The sequence below is a fragment of the Lissotriton vulgaris genome, chromosome 1_1, assembly GCF_964263255.1.
Source record: "Lissotriton vulgaris chromosome 1_1, aLisVul1.2, whole genome shotgun sequence".
Lineage (NCBI taxonomy): Eukaryota > Metazoa > Chordata > Amphibia > Caudata > Salamandridae > Lissotriton > Lissotriton vulgaris.
Window position 1 is genome coordinate 1,734,112,713 of NC_141685.1, and position 15,918 is coordinate 1,734,128,630.

The 15,918-nt window shown below is 44.6% G+C and overlaps 1 protein-coding gene and 1 long non-coding RNA gene across 9 annotated transcripts in view; one reads left to right on the forward strand and one right to left on the reverse strand.

The window, feature by feature from the left end:
* LOC147751123 (uncharacterized) overlaps positions 1-15,918 on the forward strand; it is a 426,133-nt gene that overhangs the window by 170,784 nt on the left and 239,431 nt on the right. The gene's annotated exons all lie outside the window — the stretch shown is intronic.
* RAP1B (RAP1B, member of RAS oncogene family) overlaps positions 5,343-15,918 on the reverse strand; it is a 461,814-nt gene continuing 451,238 nt past the window's right edge. For all 7 annotated transcript variants that reach the window (XM_086919007.1, XM_086919012.1, XM_086919008.1 and 4 more), the window contains one exon: positions 5,343-6,583. The gene's annotated coding sequence lies outside the window, so the exon portion shown is untranslated. The remainder of the gene's footprint in view (positions 6,584-15,918) is intronic.

Sequence of the window (15,918 nt, forward strand, 5' to 3'; positions counted from 1 at the left end):
GGATCACTTGGGTAGTTAAAAGGGTCTTGGGTCGTCCCATCCCCCATAATATCATCATCATTATGAGGAGGTGTATGTGGTGGTGAAAAATAAGGAGAAGTTTGAGGTGAAATAGGTGAAAGAAGAGGAAGTGGACTAGAGGGAGGTATAGGAGAAGAAGGGTGCATAGGTGATGTGGCAGAGTCCTTCTTCACAGGCACTGCAGGTGGAGGTGCTGTATCCAACTTACTCTTTCTGTCAGGTACAGTACAAATATGTCCTGTCTTTGGATCAATATAGATCTTTTTTCTGTCTAGGATCAGGGTGAAAAAAGCTCCTCTTCTTCAGGAACCCCTTTTGGTGCAGATTTTTTCGGTTCCGAGCATGGTTGTTGCTTTTCTTTATCTTCAGCCTTAGGAGTTGTGGCAGAGTCCTTTGGTGTAGGTCTTGGCTCCGAGGGTTTGGGCTTGGAGTCGAAGCTGGTTTCGTCGGCTTAGAAGCGTCGGAAGCAGGCTTTATTATTTTCAGAGCCGTTTTCTCTTTTGGAGTCAACGGTTTCGGAGTGGGTTTCGGAAACGGGACTTCTTTCAGTTTCGGTGCCGAGGGAGCTGGTGATATCGGCACATGCGGCTTGCTCGGTCTAGAGCTACCAGAAGGCTTTTGGATTTTCTTCGGAGCCAGGCTCGAAGGCGGGGCTTCTGAAGTAGTTTTTCGGTCTAGACTGGGCCCCGGAGGCGGAGTGTTGACCTTTGCCTTAGATTTCGGTGTTGGGGTAGGGGCAGTAGTACTCACATTTTGACCCCAAGGTATGGAGGCATCGGAGTCGTCTGCCTCAAATACGATTTTGAGATCTTCGGAATCTTCCTCTGGGACATCTGGACCCTCGAAGATGTCCACCGGTTCCGGAGCGGATCTCTGCATGATGTGTCGACGGGCCCTCCGATCCCGAATGGTCTTCTTGGATTGAAAGGATGCGCAGGCTGGACAGCTGAACTCGTCGTTTTCCAGTGATAAGCACAGGTACAGACCTTGTGATGGTCACTGTGCGGGAATTTTGCTCCACACTGGGGGCATTGCTTGAACGGCGTTTTTTTCATGAGCTGTAGGCCTCACGGCGTGGATAGGCCCAACGGCCCGCGTCGACGACCGGAATCGAGCTGAAGAAGTCGAGTCAATGGTTATTGATATCAAAAGTTGTTTGGCAAAGTTTAAGTACGTTTTTACGTGTCAAACTACTTGGAAAGTAGATTTCGAACCAAAGCGGAAAAGTTACATCCGAACCCAGTGGCGGAAAAAAACTATCTAAGGATGGAGTCGATAACCCTGCGCACTATTGTCCAAGGGAGGAGTCATCTATCTCGTGAATACAAAGACTTCTTCTAAGACGACAACAACATGCAATCATCCGAGCCCAACACCAGGTGGCGATCTAATGCGCAGTGTGAGATCTGCAGCTTATATGCCTCGAACATCTGTTTTCCTCTATATTGATGGCTGGCTGTTGAGGGTGGGCTCGCCACAGTTGTAGACCACCTCCAGACAACGACAAACCTCCTGACATCGCTGGGGTTCTTGATCAATAAGCCAAAATCACATCGGACTTCTCTGCGAAACCTGTTGGATGTCATTCAAGTTTCAGAGGAGATTAGACAAGATCTGCTGAGGTGGCTGCTTAAATGCAAGCTGACCAGAAGCAAACACCTCTACCTTCCCCACCCAGATCTGTCAAAGATGACAGATACATCTTTGCTGGGTTGGGGCAGTCATTTGAGAGAAGGGAGATCTCTGGCAAAACAATACTCTTACATATCAATTTGTTGAAGTTGCAGGGCCATTCTACAAACGCTGAAGGCCTTACTACTATCCATAAACAGGAGGCTGATGCAGGACTGACTGACCTCACCACCACTAGGTGGTACACAAGCAGCGCAGAGTGGAGCCCTGGGTCCTGTGCCAGAAGGCTTTACTGGTTCAACAGTTCTTATTCAAGTCACCTGTTGTGTTGAGGTTTATTAAAGGTTTAACACACATGTTCCCTTCCAAAGATTTGATGCCACTGTGGGGCCATTATTTGGCCCTGAAATTTCTTGTGTACTCCCTTTGAGCGATTAACAGCTTCTTGTTGCGTCTTCCAACACTAAAGGTCATCTTTCTCGTTCTGATCACTTCAGCTTATTACACAATTGAGCTCCTGGTTCTCTCAGTGCAGCTGTCCTACAACACCTTTTTTTCCAGACAAACTGGTGCTGAGGACCGGGGCAGCCTTTTTTGCCAAATGATGTGATGCCTTTTCATATTGGACAGTCCATTACCCACCCAACATTCTTTGCTCTGCCTCACCCCTCCACAGAGGAGACCCCATTGGCCGGATCCCAATAGAGTTTTAAGCTGTTACACTAATCACTCCAAAGACCTTCAGGTGGACGATCAGCTCTTTGGGGGGTTCTCTGTGGCAAAGAAATAAAAGGCAAAGCAGGAAAGAACTTTGTGAAGGTGGACAGTCCTCTGCATTGAGATAGGCTAAGCACTAGCCAAGAACTAATCTCTGGAAAGACTGAGGCACACTCTTTCAGAACCAAAGCTGCTACTAAAGAGTTGCTACGTGGAGTGCCTGTTCTTGGCATCTGTCAGGACAAGACATGGGCATCAGTGCATACTGTCGTAAAGCACTACTGCCTTAAGAGCCAAGTACAAAGGTTCTACAGCTTGCACCATACATAGATGAACCCTGCTCATTCTTTCACTCTGAGAACGCAATGCAAGAGATGGCCAATTTCCACAAAGGAATGCTTGCGGCTGCTAGGTGGATGAATAACAACTGCTTGAGATTAAATATCAACAAGACAAATTCTTATGCTAGGTATTCATTCTCACTCCTGGGGAGACCACTGGTGGCTGATTACCCTCGATACACCTTCCAAGGCCAAACCGGTTATTAAAAACCCAGGAGTCTGGATGGATGACACCCTGGCCTTTGCGGCCCATGCCAAATCACTGAAGGGCACCTGTTTCGAGCTCCTAAGAAGCCTCAAATCCATCACTAGCTTTTAAGACCCCTGCACATGGCAAACTATTATTCAAGCTTTGATTCTGTCCCGTCTTGATTACTTCAATGTCCTATATCTAGGAGCAAACAAAGCTGTCACAAAAAGACTTCAGATAGCCCAAACTACTGCACCAAGGTTGCTCTTCTCCTTCCCAAAATTGTGTTCTGCCTCTGGGCTTCTCCAGAAGGTGCACTGGCACCCTGTGGACAAGAGCATACACTTCAAGACCTTGATGCATTGACCATAAGATTATTCACTCCCAGGGTGCCCCTAGTCTTGACAATCGGCCAACCTTAATCTGGCCATTGTTCCTTGCGAGAGGGCAAGAACGAGAGGCTGCTCCTTTTGAGCTTTGGACCATCTGCACTTTAAGAAATCCCTCAAGACCTGGCTCTTCTCCAACTAGCTTTCTATTCATCCTTTCCTTCTTTGATGTATGCAGTCTCTGTACCTAAGTTTTCAGGTTCAGCACTGGAAAGCCCTTTCGCTGGGGCAGCTATGCGCTATACAAGCTCTTTTAACATAAAGGGGAAAGGTATTTTGTAAATTTAGTCCTGTAGGTCTTTTTGGTTGATGCGCACTCTACCTCCACCTTGGGAGGTACTGCTTTGGTATCGATCATAAAAGATGAGAAATCTGCAGTAAGTATACATCAGAAGAACAAGTTTGGCTATGCACTTTCTGGCAGATTCCTCACTGTCCTCTCACCAGTCCATTCTGTGAAGGGGTCTATTTTTACCATCTAAAAAGTTCGCAAACTAGAGCTCTGCACACTTATCGCAACAACTGTTTTGTGTTCCATGTCTGAGGATGCGCAAAAAGAGTCAAGCAAGAAACTGATAGTGTGGAAGTGTGGTGCTTATATACGTCTCCACTCAGTCACTGCAGTTGCAGAAAGAAGTAAACGCTGAGCTGCACAGCACCACCTAGTTGAATCTTTCAAGTCCAGTATGGGGGCTGTGGAATATTCTAAAAGTTCGAAATCTGTGGATAGAGTATCCACCAGAAAGTGTCGCCTAAGGTAAGTGGCTTGTTATTTCCCATTTGCTTCAAATATACAGCTGCATATCAGTATTTCTTTGAAAATTCTTGGATCATTTGTAACGGAGCAAAAGTGCAGAGGGAGACATCACCACTGTGCGTACAAGCATATCTCAACTATATACAATTCTTATAGGAAAGATACAAAACTTGCAAGTGTGATGCTACCTTTTTAACAAGGCATTATAATTTATTTCTAGGAGAGCTTCTTCACCTTTCTTGTTGCGGTTTGTTTTCTACCACCAACAGCTCACTGAACTAAAGATCAGAGCTTTCTATTGAACAGTGACATCACAGCCATTTCACAGAATGAATGAATGAATGAAGGGGAATTTGTAAAGCGCGACTAAGCCCAAGGGCATCAAGGAGCTAGAAGGATAGTACAGCTGCTTGGGAAATGGAGAGGTGCCGGGCTAAACATACGCCTCTACAAAGAGCCAGGTTTTTAATTGCTTACGAAGGAGAGAGCGAAGTTTGGCCTCTTAGCTCTTAGAGATTTTCTTTTAAGCGCAGTACCACTCTTTTTGCATAATCCATTTTTTTCTTGCCGAGATTAACAGCAGACAAAAAGTTAATGTCCAAATCACTTAATTGCAATCTTCATTATTTAAGGCTTTTCATTTAATCCTTCAGGTAGATTCTACTATAAAATTGCCCCAGTACTGCTAAGAAAAAGTGGCCAGCAACATATATACAAATGGGCAAAGAGACATTTATAGAACAGATTATTGAATAAAATGGGTAATGCAAGTTGCTATCTCCAATTGTAAGCCAATTTCCTACATTTGCTAATGATAAAGAGGTTGAATTAAGTAACCAAGATTATCTCTAAGCATAATAGACTATCCATGCCTAGAAGTACAATTTTTTTGCTTTAACTGAAAGCTTTTGTAACCTTCCATAATCTTTTAGGTCCAATCAAGTTTCTACCATACAATGCCATTTCCAGCAAAATATGAGTCACAGCCAAATAAAAATGTAGAAGCCAAATATAACCCACACACATTAATATACAAATAATTAATTTTTACAAAAATAGTCTTGAGTTATGGAAACGACTAAATATGCAAACATGGGACAAAAAAATCATTTCACATCACCACAAGGAAAATCTGAAGCATGTCTCTCAGTTACTTACCTCAATATTCTCAAGCAGGAAACTACACTGTGGCAAAGGCACACTTTGCATTTAAAAATAGCCAACTCCATATTTATTAACTAGCATTAAAACATTACACATAACACTCAAGTGGCAGATAATCAGAATGCAAGCCCTTGCATGGCAATCCAAATTTATTGAACTACTGATGCTAAGTTATACAAAATTGCACCACTTTCATTAAGGCTTTTTAGTTTACATTTGGCCACCTCATAGCAATTGTAGCATTAGGTTGGTCAATTTAAATACTGTGGCTCCCTGTTGGATTTACACACAATCTTTACACCCAAACGTTAATGCATACAAAGCAACAAGGCATTGTTAAATAAATCAGCAAAGGATAGTACTGTAAATTAGGCCTTGTGACTAATTACACATGATTAAAATTACTTCCCACATTCACATCCACAGTACTCTTCCACCATTTAACATCTCAACCAAAACAGGTACACATGTGAAACAATCACCGACAGGCAAAAAATGACTAAACCTGCATATTTGGTATTGCAAACACTTATGCATGAGCAAGCGAGGAATTCACAGTGAGAATCTACAGCTACAGAAGCTGAAAAATGATTTACAAAAATTGTCAAATCATTAAAAAATAGTCTTAAAATATACACTTCTTGTTGTAGACCCCCACTGTACAAACAACTATAAACATTATTCTTTGTGTAAACAAGAGGGAAGAGGAAACCATGAATAAAAGGTTGAAAAGTTGGGACAAGTCAATCTCGGATCATAAATGCATCATCTTTGACTAAAGACATTCCACTGAATGATCGGTTATATATTAATGACAAAAACATTGTCCGGAGTTTCTCCATGAATGGGAAAAACCTACCTTTGTGTTAGTCAAAGCACTTTTGCACAACAAAATAGATGAAATCTTGTATTTGTTTAGAAGAAAGTAAGTTGCAATAAGCTACAAATATTGAAGAAGCAAAGTTATCAGGAGTAGTCTATAGGAGAGCTCTTTGGACTTTCTCTTTTATTATGCTAAAATAGTGGTGCTTTAACGATTTACATCATTTTGACTCTTCAATAGAAAGTAGAGGACCGCTCAAGGTTTACAGTACACATTTTCATCGCACATGGACACCGGTTGATGAAGAATGTCTGTTAGCCGTAATACTGGATCTAGGCTCTGCTTTTACCAGCTGCATATGCAAAGACTATCTTTCGAAGTAAAAATCTCTTTTGCGATGCTGGAAAGTGATTACTATGTGCAAACTGATGTCTAAGCTTCCATCCATCTCTCAAAGGGTACCACCACAGGAAAGTCCATTAAAGTTGTTGGTAGGTTTAGTGACATTGGAATGCTGGCACTGTTGACGTGGGCAACAGTTCTTCCGACCTGCAAAGAAACAGACAAGTCAGAAGGTAAACAATTAGAAAAATAAATACAGATTTAACAAGTACAAAGTCACAAATTGTTATGTACGCCATGGAAACCATACATATTACGCATACCAAGTGGAATATCAGATTATTAAAGTTTACCTCGCTATAGTAAATAAGGCAATCAAAGTTAATTGCGGGGAGATTAGAAACAGTTACAGTTGATCATTTGACCATGGGACCTCAAAGAGGTTATCTCAAAGGAATGAGAGAGCCAGGTTGGGCCATTCAAACCGGCAAATAAACTTGTGATATGGATAACAAAACGGATGGCTTGTTTGTTACTATACACACAACAGATTTTCTCTTCAGCAACGAGTAAGAGGAAGCTGGTACCACAAGAAGGGTAAAGGCCCCCTTCAGCGCCACCTGCCACGGTAGTCCATCAACGGCATACCTTTCAAGGAGAGCATATAGTCCGTAGTTGAAGAGTTAAATGTCTATCAGCCTTTTAAACGGTTTGCATATCTACGTGCCGATTGTACCAGTCTTGGTGTATTTGATACACATTTTAATGTACTTCAGTCACAAACAGCAAGCTATTGTTTATTTCAAAGTGCTGCAGTTATATTTTTTTAAATCTATGTGGTACAAGGCAGTTTACAAACAGCACTTACTCTAGCATAGAACAAATCTTGTGCCTAGTACTCAGACTGGGGTAGAGGTGCAGCTCGTTGTAGCACATTATTTTGGATAGATGAAAATGTAAGAACCATTTACCTCCGGCAACCATAACATATGCAATAACAGAACAATAGTTACTTACCTGAAATCTGTGGTTCTCCAGTATTGGTGTCTTTCATAGATTCACTTGCCTGAATCAGTCAGTCAGTCAAAATTTACTTTATTTGGTTTATCACAACCATAAAGCATACATATACAAAATTTCAGTTAAATAGCAGGAGATAAAAATTCATTTACTTAAAATATATTTTCTCATTCCTTATTATAAAACATTATTTTCCAGACCCTGTCTTTAGTCTGTTTCGGCTTTTAAAAACTGAGTCTCTACAAATTTCATGAATTTTACCCCACGGCATATTAGGATGTTTGAACCTGCTCCCATCCAGCTGGTAACTGCTTGCCTGCAGGTACGGATCTGCAACATATTTAAAATTGGTTTCAGTAAAGTTCTTCTCTCGTCTTTGGTGGACTCGCATGTACACAGGAGATGGCACAAAGTTTCCGTGTGGTAATCACATAGTCTACATCTTGGTCCCTGGTGTGTGTCTTTCCATGACGGGATCAAATCTTTTGAAAAATGATCACCCATTCTGAAAGCCATAAATTTCATTTTTAAAGATAGCCGGAAGTGTGCCATGAGGTAGGGTTGTGGTTTTAATCGTTTATACGAGTTTAAAACAGTCCATGCGTGTCGCCGTTTGGCCAAAGTCTTTTTGTCTTCTATCAATGATAGAGCTTTTGCATTTAGCTTGCAAATCTTTTTAAAGGATGATTCTTCTAGTTGACTATTCCAGATCTCCTCTACTTTGAGGGTTTCTAGTGATGCTCGCAGATCACCCCATGAATTGGGTTCCTGTTGGTCATATTGTTTTTTAATTTCTTGCCAACATAGGTTATTTAATGATCCCATTTCCGCGGATCTCAATTTCCAGCACCATTTCAGTAGGACTGCTTTCCTTTGATATATTTGATTTTGCAAGCCAAATTCCAGCCTTATTTGTGCCGGGGCTGATCCCTTGTAAAGGTAAAACACGGATTTATATATTTTTGTCTGGAAGGTGTTTAAGATGGCTGCTTCTTTCCCATGCCATATTTCCAGTCCATATGAGAGGGATGGTAATACTTGGGCTGCCATTACTTTTAGCAGATGGTCGTATGATGGGCATTGCAATTTCTTTTGGAGGGTTCTGTACGCAAAGCTCAGTGATTGTGCTTTTGCAGCGATGTTTCTTTTTTGATCTAGAAGGGACATATTTTTACTTATTGTGACCCCCAGATATTTATAAGAAGTTGTTTGCTCGATGTGTTTGTCCTTTGTGTACCACTTGAAAGATCGTCTGCTTGTACCCGCCAATCTCACCACTTTTGTTTTTTTGGTGTTTAATTCCAGACCTTCTCTGTCGAAATAGTCTGTTAATTCGGATATTGTTCTTTGGAGGCCTATCGGTGTTTGACTTAAAACTACAATATCGTCCGCATATTGTAGAAACTGGATGCTTTCGTTGGCCAATTTTGGCGGGTGTCCGTTCACGTTCTGAAGTTGGTCTTTCAAATCTGCCAGATATATGTTAAAAAGGCTTGGAGAGAGCACGCAGCCCTGTTTGAGGCTGTTTCTTATTTTTAATTCTGCGGATATTCTTCTCCCATCTCCAAGCTTTACTTTTGCCCACGTTCCGCTATATAATGCTATTATTGTTTCAATTAATGCCGGCGGAAGACCCCAAAGATCCATTTTTTTCCATAGGCGTTGTCTTGGAACTCGGTCGAAGGCAGATTTCAGGTCTATATAGCAGGCTATTAATCCGGTCTTCCTTTTTCCCGCTCCTTCGATTAGTAATGACAATGCTGAAAGATTGGTTATGCAGCCCATGCCTTCCATAAAACCCGTTTGAAATTTGGGTACTATTTTATTTCACTTGCCTGAATCATTCCCCGTCGTCGGAGTGGGAGTCCCACAGTACATAAAATAGCAATAACATTCACATAATAACCAAAGAACCTTGGCAATAAACAACCAGGAAGTAAAGTAGCCCTAAGCTACAAAAGCAAAAACTTCCACACTCAGGACTATCATAGTCATTTTGTATAGTCCAAACTGCAGCCAATCAGGCAACAGCACACCAGAATGTTATCCCCAGAGGCTCAGGCTCTCAGATTTTCTCGCACAGGAGTGAAGCTAAACATCATAGCCAAAGAGCCTCTGCCGGGAGGTGGGCGGGTTGCATGTGAATCTATGAAAGACACCAATACTGGAGAACCACAGATTATAGGTAAGTAACTATTGTTCTTCTCCAGTATTGGGGTGTCTTTCATAGATTCACATGCCTGAATCAGAGTAGATAGCAGTACAAACCATAATGCTCGTTAGACGCTCTTTGTATCACAGTATATATGTAAACATGCATCTCAATGCAGCATGAGCAGAATCAAAAACGTATATAAATACAATAGTGCTTACAAATGCATACTGGGCAAGAAAGAACACAATGTAAGAATAAGCGTCTAAAAAGAGCATAGTGGAGGAGGGAGAATAGAGGCTCACCTTATTTGAAAAGATTGCGGAGAACTGCTCGTCCCACTGACGTATCTGCATCACTTGCAGTGTCCAAACAGTAATGTTTGGTAAACGTGTGCCTGCTGGACCAGGTTGCCGCTCTGCAGATCTGATGACGAGGAACACCAGCAAAGAGAGTGGTGGAAGAGGAGACCGCTCTTGTAGAATTTGCTCTTGGCATGGAGCGTAGAGGCGTTCCCGCCTGTTGATGACACAGACTAATCGTCGAGGACATCCAACGAGCTATGGTCTGTTTGGATACAGCGTAACCTTGACGTAGCCTTCCATATGCTACAAATAGCGGATCTGTTTTCTGAATTGTTGCAGTTCGTTGCAGATAGAACTTGAGACATCTCCTGATGTTAAGGGGATGCAAAGCTCTTTCTGCCACTGTTTGAGGATTTGGAAAAAATTTCTTCAAAATTACTGGTTCATTAAGGTGAAAGTCTGAAGGAAACTTTGGCATGAAGCTTGGATTGGTACGAAGCACCACTGCATTTGACGTGAATTGTAGAAAAGGTGACTTAATCGTGAATGCCTGAATGTTGCAGACCCTTCTTGCTGATGTCAGCGCCAAAAGTAGAGAAACCTTCCACGAAAGGAACTTAAGATCCACCTTATGAATAGGCTCAAAGGGGCGACGCATGAGCTGAGCGAGTACCACATTCGAATGCTAGGATGGAGGCGGATGTCGAATAGGAGGAAACATTCGAAAGAGTCCTTTAAAAAATTGCTGAATAACTCTAGTAGAATAGAGCGAGTTAGATCCATCCTGACGGAACCTCGATATAGCTGCCAAGAATACTTTCAACGTGGAATGAGATGCACCCGATCTAGCCAAATGAAGAAAGAATGGTAAGATCTGTTCTGGCTTGGCATGAATTGGATGTAAATTGGCAGAGTGACACCAGGCGCAGAATCTCCTCCATTTGAGCTTGTATGTCTTAATCGTGGCAGGTGCTCTACCATTGGCTAAAACCGCTTGGCAATCCGCAGGTATTTCTAAGTGTGCGAACTTAAGGTGTTGAGGAGCCAAGCTGCTCATCTCAAGGAGGCTGGGTCCGGGTGACAGATTTGACACCCCTGAATGGTCAGAAGGTTCTGTATTGGTGGAAACTGATTGGGATCGCACTTCGAAAGGAGGAGAAGCTCTGCGAACCAGTATTGGAGAGGCCATCTGGGAGCAATGAGGATGCGGCGACACAGCTGTCTTAATTTTGCGGATGACTCTGGGACCAACGGAATCGGAGGAAAGGCGTATGCATAATTCTGAGACCAGTTCAACCAAAGCGCATCCCCGCATGAGTCCTTGTGGGGAAGCCAGCTTGCAAAGTGTGGGCATTTGCGGTTCTGAATTGTTGCTATCAGGTCCAGATCGGGGTGACCCCACTCCTGTAAGACTCGGTCCAACGTCGGTTGGTGGATCTCCCATTCGTGATTAGATATTGCAGATCTGCTGAGAGACTCCGATAGGACATTGGAAATCCCTGGAACATGGACCACTGAAAGATTGATCTGGTGACCCAGAGCCCGATCCCAAATCTCCTGGGCTTGCTGGGAGAGAAGCCGGCCGATTTTGTACCGCCTTGTTTGTTTAAATAATGCATACTTGTATTGTCTGTCCGAATTAGTACCGAGGACCCTTGGATGACTGTTCGAAAGGATTTCAAGGCCAAGAATATGGCTCGTAGCTCCAGGAGGTTGATGTGCCACTTCCTTTGTTGCACATTCCACTTTCCGTTGAGTCATTCCCTGAAGGTGTGCTCCCCATCCTTCGAGGGAAGCATCCGCGGTGATGGTAAAATGTGGTACCTCCGTCAGGAATGCATATCCTCTTGCAATTTTTTTTTATCTGAGTCCACCAGTGAAAGACTTCTCTCATACGAGGAGTTATGCGAATGATGTCGTCGAACGACCCCGAAACCTGCAACCATTGGAGGTTGAGTTCCTCTTGTAAAGGTCTCATTCTAAGACGACAGTTGGGGATTAGAGGGATGCAGGATGAGATCATCCTTAGGAAAGATTTCAACATTCGAACTGAAACGCACTCTTTCTTGCAATAGGCGAGCCATCTTTCAGGTTTTGCATTGCCTTTTCTTTTGAGACGAAAGCCTGAGTGAGATGGGTCTACAATGTGGCTTCCAAGAATGACTTTCTTTGAGACGGAATGAGATGGGATTTTTCGAAGTTGATGGAGAGACCAAGAGACTGGAATAGAGACAGGCATCTTTGAACATGTGCGCTTGCTGTTGTGAAAGAACTGGCCTTAATAAGGCAATCGTCCAAGTATGGGAAGATATGAATGCCCTCTAAGCGGAGATGTGCTATAACCTTCGTGAAAACACAGGGCCCTGGACCAAGTCCAAAGGGGAGAACTTTGAACTGAAAATCCCTGCCAGCCACTCTGAATCGTAAGAATTTTCTGTGTTTGGGGAGGATCAGCACATGAAAATAAGCATCTTGAAGGTCGAGGGTGGCCATGTGATCCCCATTGAAAGAAGCTGGAGGATTTCTTGAAGTGTTAACATTCGGAAGGTCAGCTTCTTTAAGTATTTGTTGAGGCCGCGCAGGTCGAGGATGGGACGCCATTCCTCCGATTTTTTCCTTATGAGGAAAAATCTGGAGTAAAAACCTATTCCCTTTTGCAAGTAAGGAACTTTTTCGATCGCTCCCTTCTGTATCATTGATTGTATTTGGGTGAACAACTCCTTGATATGAGCTGGAGGTGGGCCCTTTGGATGAGAATCTGGGGGAATTTTGACGAATTCTAAATTGTGTCCTCTGGCCACTATAGCCAGGACCAACTTGTCTGTAGTAATTGCGGACCAGTTCGGGTTGAATCGGGATATTTTTCCTCCAACTTTTGACTGGGGGGAGGGTAGAGATGATGGCAGGTGGCATGTCTCACTGTTTGTATTGGAATCTCTTCCACGGTAGGAGGTCTTCCTTCTGGACTGCGTGTAAGAATTACCTTGCTGTCCGCAAGACTGTTGTTTGTAGGGCTGATACCTCTGGTTGGATTGAGAGGATTGATATGACTTCTGCTGATTGTAATTTCCTTTGTAGGAAAAGGATCCACGCCCTTCAGCCCCTCGAAAGGACGACTTGCGAAACTGCAGGCTACCCAAAGATCTCGCCGTTTCAGTGTCCTTTTTGATAGCTTGCAGGGCCTCGTCAACATGCTGGCCAAAAAGAAACTCTCCATCAAAAGGCTTGTCCATTATTTTGGTCTGGACCTCTTGGCAAGACAATGTGGACTTTAGCCATCCCTGTCTCCTCAACACAGCCACACCCGCTAGCTGTCTGAAACCTGTAGAAGCCACGTCTCCTGCGGCGTCGATCATTTCTGCTGAAGCAAGTTCACCCTCTGGCAATATCTGCCTTGCCTCAGATCTCTCAGGTTCTGGTAACATCTCAACAGGGGGAGATGTCGGACCACATTTGCCTGTCGTATCTCCCTAATATCGCTAGGGAGTTTGCGGCTCGTACAGTGGTTGCTGCCATCATGGAGACCCTCTTCCCGATGGAATCCAAACACCTGCCATCTCGATCAGGTGGAGCTGAAATAGGCGAAGAGGGGTACCTGGCCCGTCTTTGAGCTGCTTGAGCGACGACCGAATCAGCCTTAGGTTGTCCTATTAGGCATGCAGGAGACTTTGCCGGTGCCTTGTACTTTTTGTCTAACCTGGGCAATACAGCCAGAAGGGAATTGGGTGTCGCCATGATTTTTAAACCTTCCTTCCATATGAAGTCAATGATGGGAATAGTTTTGGGGGGTGCTAGGTGACGCAGAAGCGGAATGGCGGCTAATCTGTGAGGCTCCCGCTGTCTGGTTCTTTATTTTACATTTATCCTGAAACTACGATCTACTACAGAGGCACAATATATAGTCCGAGAATACTCAGACAATAGTGGTTCCCGCGGAGGCAGTTATTCGTGGATATTGCAGCTCTGGAGATTTCCGTAACGGCTGGAAGAGCGGCCGCGACGTGACATTGGAACTTGTGTGGAGCTCGTAACTGGGCGTAACAGGTACACGAGAGCCGCGGTCCCCACGTGGTGGGTGAGCCGCGCGGAGGTGTGCAGAGGTCCAATCGCAGAGAAGCAGCTGCGATACAAACCCGACAGAGCAGCGAAGATTCCACTGGCTGCTGTTAGCTGTGTAGTGCTGTGGATGCCTCATGCGTACCAGCGCTGTGGTGGAAAATTACCGTGAAAGCTGAGGCGGCCGTTTATTAAGGTGTGCTGGCGGTGGCCATTTCAAAGTCGGAAGTGACCGAGGACTAAGTGCAGCGGGGGAGATTACCCTTCAAAGCGGGATGGTGGCCAAAGGTAGCACTGCGGAGACATCGCATCACATTCCGCAAGGCGAAAGGCTCCATCAGAGAACGGCAGCGCACTGGGGAAGAGGCAGTAAGTAAGCAGACGATACCAAGGAGGTAGACGGCGGTCACGCAGCGACGCGGCTCTAAAGTGACGGTCAGGCCGCATGTGTATGTGAGAAGTTTGTGAGAGGCAGGAGCAGGCGCTAATCACTATGACACGCTGGGCGCTATAACAGTGACGAAGGAACTAGGTGACAGCTCGGAGAGGCTAAGAAGGGACCTACAGCAGCGGCAGTGACTTGTTGGCGAGGCACGATCTACACTACGCAGAATACAACATTGCTGGTGCCGAAGACTAGGTGGACGAGCCCCGGTCTAGTGATACGGAGCGTGAGGTGGAAGAGGACAGTGTCCATTATATTAGGGTGCGGATTGAGTCCTGGCGATATATTGGGGAGTGCAGAGCCCGCTAGATTTCAACGCGGGTCCATATTAACGCGGCTTACAAGCCTATTGTCTGTTGGTGCGAGATGTCAAGCCACGGAATATAGCCCGCTGCTGACTGAGTCCTATGGATGGCCTAACTCCTGGACGCGGTAAAAAGGGAGCAAATGTGCAGCCTGGAATAAATGCGAGTACTACTTCCAATGAAAATACAAGCCAAGGTGTAGCAATACTGCATAATTGCTGTGGAGATTGGGTGGCCTGCAGTTGGTGACTGGAGTACTATACACAAATGAGTTTGCGAGAGACTGTCATACTACGTAGTTAAATTCCCATACTGTGACATACCTTGATATCGGACTGGCCTGTGGTAGAAGGAGCATCATGGGTCGACTAGATTCCCGCCAGCCCCGCCTCACCTTTGAAACAAAGAGGAACCCCTAAGAAAACACAGACGGAGGAGGAGACTGAAGTGCTTGACGCGCCAACTGGTGGTAACCCCGGATCCAGCAACAACATGCACACTATACTCACGGAAATGAGGCAAGGCTTTGCGTCGATTGCGGAGAAGGTTGATACGCTTACGACCCGCATGGATAATATCGCATACAAGCTGGACAATCATGATACAAGGCTCAAGGAAGCAGAACAGCGAATATCGGACTCTGAGGATGTCACAGAGCAATTGAAAAAGGCAGTGACCCAAATGGACAAGCTCATGCGACTCATAGATGCCAAGAATGAGGACATTGAAGCTCGCAGCCGCCGCAATAACGTCCGCATTTTAGGAATACCAGAGAGTACCAACACTGGGCGGCTGGAGAAATACGTAGAAAAAATGCTGATGGCGGTCACTGAAGAGGGAGCACTTTCAGCCCAATTCATAGTGGAAAGGGCGCATAGATCGCTTGGCCCGCGACCACCTCCTGGCACGCCTCCTCGCCCAATAATCGCACGTCTTCTAAATTATCGTGACCGCGATGTAGTTCTAAAGGTGGCAAGAGAAAAGAAGCAACTTAACTATGACGGAGTGCCATTCACCATCTTCCCGGACTTCGCAGTACGGGTACAGGAGGAGAGGAGAAAGTTTAACGGTGTGAAGCAGAAGCTGCGACAGGAACAGGTGGACTATGCTTTACTTTACCCTGCGCGACTACAAATCACCCATCAGGGCAAACAAACCATCCACATGACGCCACAATCGGTGGAGAAGTTCCTTAAGACGTTGAGGCGGCGGAAGAATGCCTCTGTGGACCAGGACGAGCTGGAAGAAGCGTCACTATC